The sequence below is a fragment of the Mustela nivalis genome, assembly GCF_964662115.1.
Source record: "Mustela nivalis genome assembly, chromosome: 5".
In the NCBI taxonomy this organism is placed as follows: Eukaryota; Metazoa; Chordata; class Mammalia; order Carnivora; family Mustelidae; genus Mustela; species Mustela nivalis.
Window position 1 is genome coordinate 62,418,985 of NC_139024.1, and position 9,310 is coordinate 62,428,294.

The following is a 9,310-nucleotide window of genomic DNA, read 5'->3' on the forward strand; positions in this document are numbered from 1 at the left end:
TATTCACAGCTCCGTTGGATAGCTCTAAACTGGAAACAGTGGAATCATTCACCAGCAGTCAAATGGATAAATATATTGTCATATATCCATGTGCTGGAATGCTGGATATCAACGAACAGTCTGCCATGATACACAACAATGTGTGTGAATCACACACAGAAGACATTAAACAAAGAAGCTGGAAGTAACAGGCTACATTATGTATAGTTTAGTTTATACAAAGTTCTACACTACAGTGTTAGAAGTCAAGATGGTGGTTCCCTTTGAGGAGGAAAGAGAGGGTATGACTGGCAAGGACATGAGATGTGACTCTGGGATACAGGTCCTGATCCAGCAGTTGGAACCCAAAGGAGTTCACTTTACAATTCATTGAGTTCTACACTTAGGATTTGCATATTTTGCTACAATCTTTCTAGCAATGTTTTTAAGAAGATATCACTTATTGGGACACTGGGTGGCCCAGTCAACTGAGCATCCAACTTGTGATTTTGACTCAGGTCATGATCTCAGGGCTGTGAGATGGAGCCCTGTGTCAGCTCTGTGTTGGGCATGGAGCCTGCTCAAGATTCTCTCTCTCTCTCTCTGCCCCTCCCCCCACACTCATTCTTGCTCTCTCTCTCAAAAGAAAAAAAGATATCAGTTATAAAACACCAGAAACTATTAAGTATCTGAAAAAAAATCAAAGTACAGGGGCACCTGCATGGCTCAGTTGGTTAAGCATCGGACTCTTGAATTCGGCTGAGGTCATGATCTCAGGGTTGTGAGATCGAGCCCTGCATTGGGCTCTGTCCTCAGCAGGGAGTCTGCTTGTGCCCTCCCCTCTTCTCTCTCTTTCTCTCAAATAAATAATAAAATCTTTTAAAAAGTAAATTAAAAAAATAAAAGTACAAATTTTATGAATAAAATTATAAAATTTGGGGGTGCCTGGGTGGCTCAGCTGGCTAAGCCCAACTCTGATCTCAGCTCAGCCAAATATATTAGTCATTTCAGAATCATGAATTCAAGAACCAAGCCCTATTTAAAAAAAAAAACTTAGAAAAGAAAATTATAAAATTTCATGGAAGAACATTTCCAAAGAACCTAAATAAATAGCGCTATATGCTTTTTTCATGAATTAGAGAATTCAGAAGAATGAAGAGATTAATTTCCTCAAACAGATTCACTAACTCAGTGCAATCTCAATTTTAAAAATCCTCAGAGATATTGTGGTATGCGTGTATAACTTGAAAAGCTGATTCTAAGATATTTATGGAAGTTTAAAGGGCCAAAAATAGTCAAGTCAGCCCAGAAGAACCAGAGAAGGCGATGTGTTTCTAGATATAAAAACTCACTGTAAAGTCAGAGCAATAACATGACGTGACATTAGTATGGAGACAAATATCTAAGGCAGGGGGACAGAAGAGAAAGTCCAAGAGAGAATCCTGTATACATGGTACTTGTTAGAGGATAAGTCAAAGAAGAGATGGGTTTTTCCATTTATAGAAAACAGAGCGTCTGTTTAACAAAAAAAGAACTTGGATGCACCCCCTTCCCCACACTGTACATACAGACACACACACATCAACTATCTGAAGGCTTTTTTTTTAATGTATAAAATAAATTACACATGGTTTGTGAATCCCTAGAAGACAAAATTAACAACAATGTATGATATCAGAGAGACAGATTTTGGATCAACTTAAGTGGGAAAACAATCACTTCAGCAGCATTAGCTGTCTCTGGAGGTTATGTCCATTACTGGAGATACTAAAACACAAACCGGATGACCACTTGTCTAGTGAGGGTTCCAGCATCAGAAAGGTCTAAGCTCCTGGGCGTTCCATGGTGTAATGGTGAGCACTCTGGACTCTGAATCCAGAAAGGTCTAAGCGTCTAAGCAACCCTCTGTTACTATATATTCCAAGAAGAGAGGAACAATGGGGCCCAGAGTAGCTGAAGAAACTTTATGGGAGAGCCAGAAGATTTTGAGAAAAAGACAAACATTGGCAGGTCCTCTGCTCTTACCACACTGGAGAGAGACGGAAGAGTGTTTTAAAAACAAATATCTTGGAAAGGCATGTACCAGATTGGGAACTATTTTATTGTATTTTATTTTTAAGATTTTATTTACTTGAGAGAGAGAGGGGAAGAGAGAGAGAGAGCAGGGGGAGGGGCAGACAGAGGAGGAGAGAAAGAATCTCAAGGGGACTCCCCGCTAAGGGCGCAGCCTGACTTGGGGCTTGATCCCACAATGCTGAGATCATGACCTGAGCCAAAATCCAGAGTCGGATGCTTAACAGACCCAGGCACCGAGGCGCCCTGGAATAATTGTGGAAATACTATAATGACGACACTGAATTTGGATCCCTGTTCTGACTCTCCTTTCCCCCAAGTGAAGCTTTACAAGTAATTTAGCATCTGAGCCTCAGTTTCCTCGTGTGGAAAGCAAAGCAATGCAATGCTGTGCCTTGGCAAACTACAGTGTAATAATGTGTTGTTCATAGGAAAACCTCATGGTAATGTGGGAAATTAAATACCTCCTTCTGAATCAACATGAAATCAAAACAAATCCTTCGTTTCCTAAGATGCCCAGCTGTTGTTATGTGAAATCCCTTCAAGAGCCAACATAAGGAGTTTTGATTTAGCAAGTTCTTGAGATTGTTATTATCCTCTGTGTTAAGGGATCAGTGAGTTACGTAACAAGCAGAACATTGCAGAAAGAATAGTCACCATCTCTGTTGGTGGGTGTAAATATCTGAGTATGGTACATCATATATAGATAGAGATGCAAATATAAAGATAGAGATACAAATACAGAGATGGGGATTGGGATATAAATTTCCATGGGATTATTTATATTCTTCTAAGATGTCAGTTTTGTGGATTAGTTATCCAACCCAGGGAGAAATGGCATGTTGGCAATTATTACTTCTTTATTTTTTTTGAAGATTTTATTTTTTTTCAAGATTTTATTTATTTATTTGACAGAGAGAGATCCCAGGCAGGCAGAGAGGCAGGCAGAGAGAGAGAGAGAGAGGGAAGCAGGCTCCCCACTGAGCAGAGAGCCCGATGCGGGGCTCATCCCAGGACCCAGAGATCATGACCTGAGCCAAAGGCAGAGGCTTTAACCCACTGAACCACCCAGACACCCCTCATTACTTCTTTAAATTGGATGATTTCTTTTCATATTCCAGCATTTTGTATTTCTCCAAATAGTCTCTCTGTAAGATATTAATAGGCACTCCCCAGAAAAACGGAATCTGTGGTTAAATATGCTTGGGAAATGATTGATTGAACATAATTAAACAAGTTTTTTTTTATAAGATGTTTTGGACACCTTAATATATTGATACTTGTGAATCTCCAAGAGGAGGAAACGATATACAGCATTTCCCTTTTTTTTTTTGTTGTTGTTTTTTCCCTTATTTTTTTTAATTTCTAAAGTTTCTCTTTATTATATGACAGAGAGAGACATGAGAGAGGGAACACAGCAGGAGGACTGGGAGAGGGAGAAGCAGGTTTCCTGCTGAGCAGTGAGCTCAATATGGGGCTTGATCCCAGGACTCTGGGATCATGACCTGAGCCAGAGGCAGACCCTTAACCACTAAGCCACCCAGGCGTGCCTCCCTTGTTTGTTCTTATAGGAGCCTATCATGATGCGTATCGGCTTTGTGATATGGTGATCATGGTGGTTACCTCATGCTGTGTAACAGAGAAGCCTAAAACTTAGGGGCTTAAAATAAGGAACATTTATTATTTCACAGTTTCTGTGTCAGGAGTCAAGGCATGGGTTAACTGGGTCCTTTGGCTCACAGTCTCACAACCAAGTGTCAGATGGGGCTATAGTCATCCAAAAGCTGGACAGGGGAATGATCCACTTCAAGGCTCATGTCAGTGGACGTCGGCATGATTCAGTTCCCACAAACTACAGGACAGAGTCTCAGTTCCTTGCTGTTAGCTGGAGGATTCCCCTCCATGTGAGCTTCATTTGCTTATTAGCTTACAAAATGGCAGCTGGTTTCCATCCAGGTGAACAAGTGAAAGGGCAAGACAGAGCAGGCAAGATGGAAGTTGGAGTCTTTGTGTAACATAAGCCCAGAAGCATCACATTTTGATTAATCAGAACACAAGTAAGCAAATGTGGTTAGCAGCCCATATTCAGCCTGTCAACCACCTTTGTAAATAGTTTTATTGGAATACAGCTAGTCAAAATGTTTTACATATTGCCTATGGTTACTTTTATACTGTAACAGGAAGAACTGAGTAATTAGGGAGAGACTGTAGAGGTCACAAGACAAAAATATTTACTACCTGACCCTTTACAGAAAAAGTTGGGCAACCCCTGCACTAGAAACAAGTCTAGCCCACACCGGAGGGGAGAGGATTCATGAGGGCATGGATATCAGGAAGCTGGGGTCATTGGGAGCCATTTTAGAACCTGCCTACCACAAAATGCCTGCACTGATTTGGCATTTGGAAAGTATTTGTTGAATGAGTAAGTGAGTAATTGTTTACATCCCCTAATTTTCAAATTCAAGGGCTGAAAAGCAAGTTACAAGCTAAAACAAAAAGCCAAATTCCTTCACAAATTATTAGGACTTGACACCTGTGTCACAACTGTGACAATTATCAACTTGTGTAGATCTTATTAGTAATCTCCATCAAGATGTTAAATGAGGTAGGTGATAAAATAACCTTAGGACTGAATTAATATGTACATCTGACAGATGATTCTTTAACAACATCAGCAAACTGGAAGAAAGGGAAGGTTTTAGGGTGTTCATTTGGAATGTGAATTCTGGGGCAAAAATATTTCCTGTGAATTATATTTACAATATGGCAGTCCCTGATATCTTCTATCACCAAGAGCGACTCAAAACCTCAGTGTACGAAACCAAATTCTCATCCATTCTTCATCTTTTCTCTGTGCCCTTTCTCCAAGAGCCAAAAGACTGTACCATGAAGTTCTTCCCTGATCGTTTAGGATTTCTCTTGTTCTTACATGAAGTAGCGAGTCACACCTAGAAAAGTAAAGGTCCAGCCACTCCCCTGCTTAAAGCCCAGGAGTCCACTGAATGGAGGCCCTAGCATGGGTGACACCAACTGGATACCCTTTCTTACCTGACCCTGGAAAACAAGGGCTCTAAATGTTTCCGAAGTGTGTCGCAAGAAGGAAATGAAATTGGAGACCCTAATCTGTGTTTCTTCTCATTTAGAACTAGATCTAACATACATGCTGTTACAAAATCAAAGTGGGGAGGGAGCCGTGTGAGAAAAGCTATGGTTATTTTAATGTTTGTCTGAGTGGCTACTCTGACTTGCACTGTGCTCGTAAATCTCTCCCCCATACTCCAGCTCCTTCACTTCTCCCATTCACCCTGGCAGTTAGATGTCAGAGGAGAAAGACAAGCATCCAACGTCAGACAGGGAATAATTGGTTGTTAAGTTTAAAAATTATACTGGATTTTCCCTAAAGAGCGAGTGTAACTTAAGGGTTCATTTGGAAATAAAATTTCTTTTACATGGCTGACCATACAACTGGCTATTGATGAGGAAATCAGTAACTGACACTCACAGTTCTTTGCTTAGCCAAAAAAGGGGGGGGAGGGGCGCAAGGTGGGGAAGAGCTTGTTGTGTGACAACCAAAGCCAGATTAAGGGTTAGGATGGCTGGGCAATTGGCAGGCCCATCCAGAGAGCTAAATTGTCACTGGGGTAAAGCAGAATCTTACTGCCATTAACTGTTTCCCTCAGCGATTTCTTACACAGCAGGAGAAATGTAAATTAGCCTAGTCCTGCTCCATGGCAGGACTCAAGTGCTCAAGTGATTTAAAGGGAAATTAGAAACAAAACATTGTTCCCTGCCACAGAGGTACCTACATTTGAGTTCTCTTATGATCCACACATGCAAGTTGTACCATGATTCATTTATTCTCTACAATTTAATCCCTTGAGCATGTTCTATATTTTCAATATTTCAGAGGCTACGCAAAGTCACCTAAACTTTCCAAATATGTACCTGACATTCCTTCCCTGAGAAACTTTTAGATTCTATGCACTGGAAAAAAAATTCTATAGAAAGTCTTCCTCTTGCATCATGAAGAAGGAATAAACTACTCAGAGTGGGGCAGAAACCCCAATTTAACCTCTTAAATATGCCTCTCAAGAGTTTTCTGGGAGGAACCTGGGGGGTTCAGTTGGTGAAGGGACTAACTCTTGATTTCCACTGGGGTCATGATCTCCGCTGAGTCCTAAGATAAAGCGGTGAGGCTAGAATCTGCTTGAGATTCTCCCTCTCCCTTTGCGCCACTCCCCCATGCCTGCTCAAGCATGTGTTCTCTCTCTTTCTCTCAAATAAACAAATCAATAAAATCTTTATAAAAAGTTTCTGGTTCTAAAGATTGCAAAAAAGAACCAGATGCCACGTTTGTGAACCCAGACTGGACACAATCAAATGCTGGATTGGCTCACTGATAAATAAGTTTAAAATTATAAAATTAGGGGCGCTTGAGTGGTTCAGTCCTTAAGCATCTGCCTTGGGCTCGAGTCCTGGTCCTCGGGTACTGGGATCAAGCCTTGTATCAGGCTCCTTGCTCTGCAGGAAGCCTTCTTCTCCCTCTCCCACTCGCCCTGCTTTTGTTGCTTCTCTGGCTGTCTCTCTGTCAAATAAATAAAAATATAATCTTTTTAAAAAATAAGTAAAACTATAAAATTAGAGCTGCAACAAGAAGCAGCTGTACTATTTAAACTCGTTCAGGAGAAATGAACAGTTCTGGCTGTTCTCAAACTTTCAAGTCTCTAATCCCTACTTTCTCCTTCTGAAATAAATTTTAGAGCATGATTTTTGAGGTTCCCAAGGTACGCAACTGTCAAGACAGCCCCGAAAACAGTGGCCTGGGTTGTGCTGAACTTGGATAAGGATGATGTCAGGTCATTCTGTTCTGATACTTATGGCAAGAATGATTAGTAAGCGCAGCATGAATATTTTTCAAAAAGAAAAAAATCTATAAGTATCATGTCTTTAATTATTTGCCCTGTTCATCAAATCTTTGCATATTAATTCCTAGAGCTATGCAGTTCTAACCAGGCACCGTATTCACACAGAGTCTGTATTTCCCTTCTACGCCCAGCCCACCACCCGACTCCCCACGCAGCCGGGACTCCAGGGTAGGAGAGTGAGAACTTGAGAACTGGCAGAAAGAGAGGAGTTGGTGTGAGCCAGTCCGGGGTGGAAAGAAGATCAGTGCTTTCCAAAGTGCTCAATAACTTCCATTTCTATCCCAGATGAATGCTCTGGAGGAGGTTCAGTTCCCTTGCCACCGCCCAACTCAAATCTACTCAGATTTTTGTTTCTCCCCAGAGCCACTGCAGGGTTTTTTGGATAATTGTGGGGCTGCGGATGTTCTCAAGGTCATGGGGGGGGGGGGAGGGTGGCAGTGTCCTCCTCAGCGCTGTTTAGGGTCTCCCAGGCGTGGCGAGGGGAAGCCCGTGCCCATGGGGTTCCAAGCAGAAGATGCGCGGCCCAGAAGCAAGGGCTTTACCTCCCGGAGGTGGCCGAGGGACCGGGCCCGGAGCGACTGCCTCCTCTTTCCACCGCGGAGTGAAAAGCAGGAGCTCTAGCTGGCGGCCGCAGCGGGGCGCCGTCTCCATGGAGACCGACAACACCCCGCCCCGCGCACCAGGCTGCGCTTGCCTGCGCCTGCGCGCGGGGACAGCTGGACAGTGTGTGCCTTCCCCGCCTGCGGCGCGGGGAGCCCTGCCGGGTTCCCTTCCCGTCCTTCGGGGAGCCTAGGGTGGGACCCCTGAAGGCTTGGAGCAGAGGGGCAGACGCCGGGTAGCGGGACCCCAACCAAGAGGAAATGCGACGCTGAAGCCAGCAATATTAAGGCCCTGGGATGGGAAAGTTGGGGGATTATCTTTGGCAAATCCTCAGACTATTTTAATACTTATTATCAATTTTAGCGTTACGCAGGAGGCACCAAAATCAAAGCAAACAAGCTTAAGGGATCTGGAAGCAGCACAGAATATGATAAATGGCTTGCCCTGGTAGTATTTTTTTACGTCATTGATAATTAAAATTTGTCTACAGGGAATACACATCTATATAATATATAATTTTGTTCTAATACAGTTTTGTTCTAACCCAGGCACCTCTTTTTTTTTTTTTTTTCCTGCTGTCTTTAATATGTTTTCGTATGAAAGGGTACAAATTAGATAAGCTAAAATGTTATTACCTGAGGCCCCCATGGGGCTCCTTGACACAAAGGACAAATAAACCAAATGAATAAACAAGGTCAATTTGATGCTCTGTCGCTAATCCACAGGAAACAGCTTTTGCTTTACTCTGTCTCAGGACCCATCCAAGAAAAACACGTCACATGGCAAAATTTCCTTTTGCTCTGTCGGGTCCAGAAATGCTATTTCCCCACCCTGGAATCCCTGTTTTTGCAATCCACGTGAAAAGTTTAGAAGATTGTCTTTAACGTTCTGCTAATTTTCTCATTTTTAAAAGGAGTATCAAAAAGACCCACTAGATAAGTCGGTCAAAATTCTTTGAACTCAGAATGCCAAAAATTACTAAAATCAAGATTTGTATCATTCAATGACTTTCACTCTCCCACCCCCGAATAGGTGCTTGTTTCTCTATCCTGGAAACAAGAAGCAAGCATGGGCCTTTTCTAAAATGTGAAGGCAATTGAGCTATGATTGAATAAACATAATGTGGCATATCTACACAATAGGATATGATCTGGTTATATATATAAATATGTGTGTGTGTATACATATGCCATATATATATATATAGTGCTGATCCATGCTACAACACAGATGAACCCTGAAACCCTGAAAATACTGCATTAAGTGAAGGAAGTCAGTCATAAAAAACCATGCTTGATTCCATTCATACGCAATGTCCTGAATTGGCAAATCCATAGACAGCAAGTAGATTACTAGTTACAAATGGCTGGGTGGGGGGGATATGGGGAGTGACTGCCAATGGGCTTCTTTTTGAAAAGATGGAAGTGATAAAAATGTCCTACAATTAGATTATGGTGATGGGTGCACAAGTGTGAATGCAGTAAAACCAACTGAGCTGTACACTTGAAAAGATGTATTTTATGGTATATGAGTTAATTATTTCAAAAAAGCTGTGTAAAATGGGCAATTAAACTGATGATGTTTGCTGTGTATTAGTGGTGTTAGCTGTTGTGATAAGCAATATACACACCTTTTTACTTTCTCCTCATAACCAGTACAAATTGGTTATTAATCTCATTTCTAGATGAAAAACAAAAGTTAAACCCAAAGAAACAAAATAAACGTGCATGAAC

General features: G+C 41.8%; 1 protein-coding gene across 4 annotated transcripts in view; it reads right to left on the reverse strand.

Annotated features, from left to right (window-relative positions):
• The window catches only part of ECT2L (epithelial cell transforming 2 like), a 73,832-nt gene extending 66,206 nt beyond the window's left edge, over positions 1-7,626 (reverse strand). For all 4 annotated transcript variants that reach the window (XM_082731072.1, XM_082731070.1, XM_082731071.1 and 1 more), the window contains exon 1: positions 7,520-7,626. The gene's annotated coding sequence lies outside the window, so the exon portion shown is untranslated. The remainder of the gene's footprint in view (positions 1-7,519) is intronic.
• Positions 7,627-9,310: the final 1,684 nt, after the last annotated feature.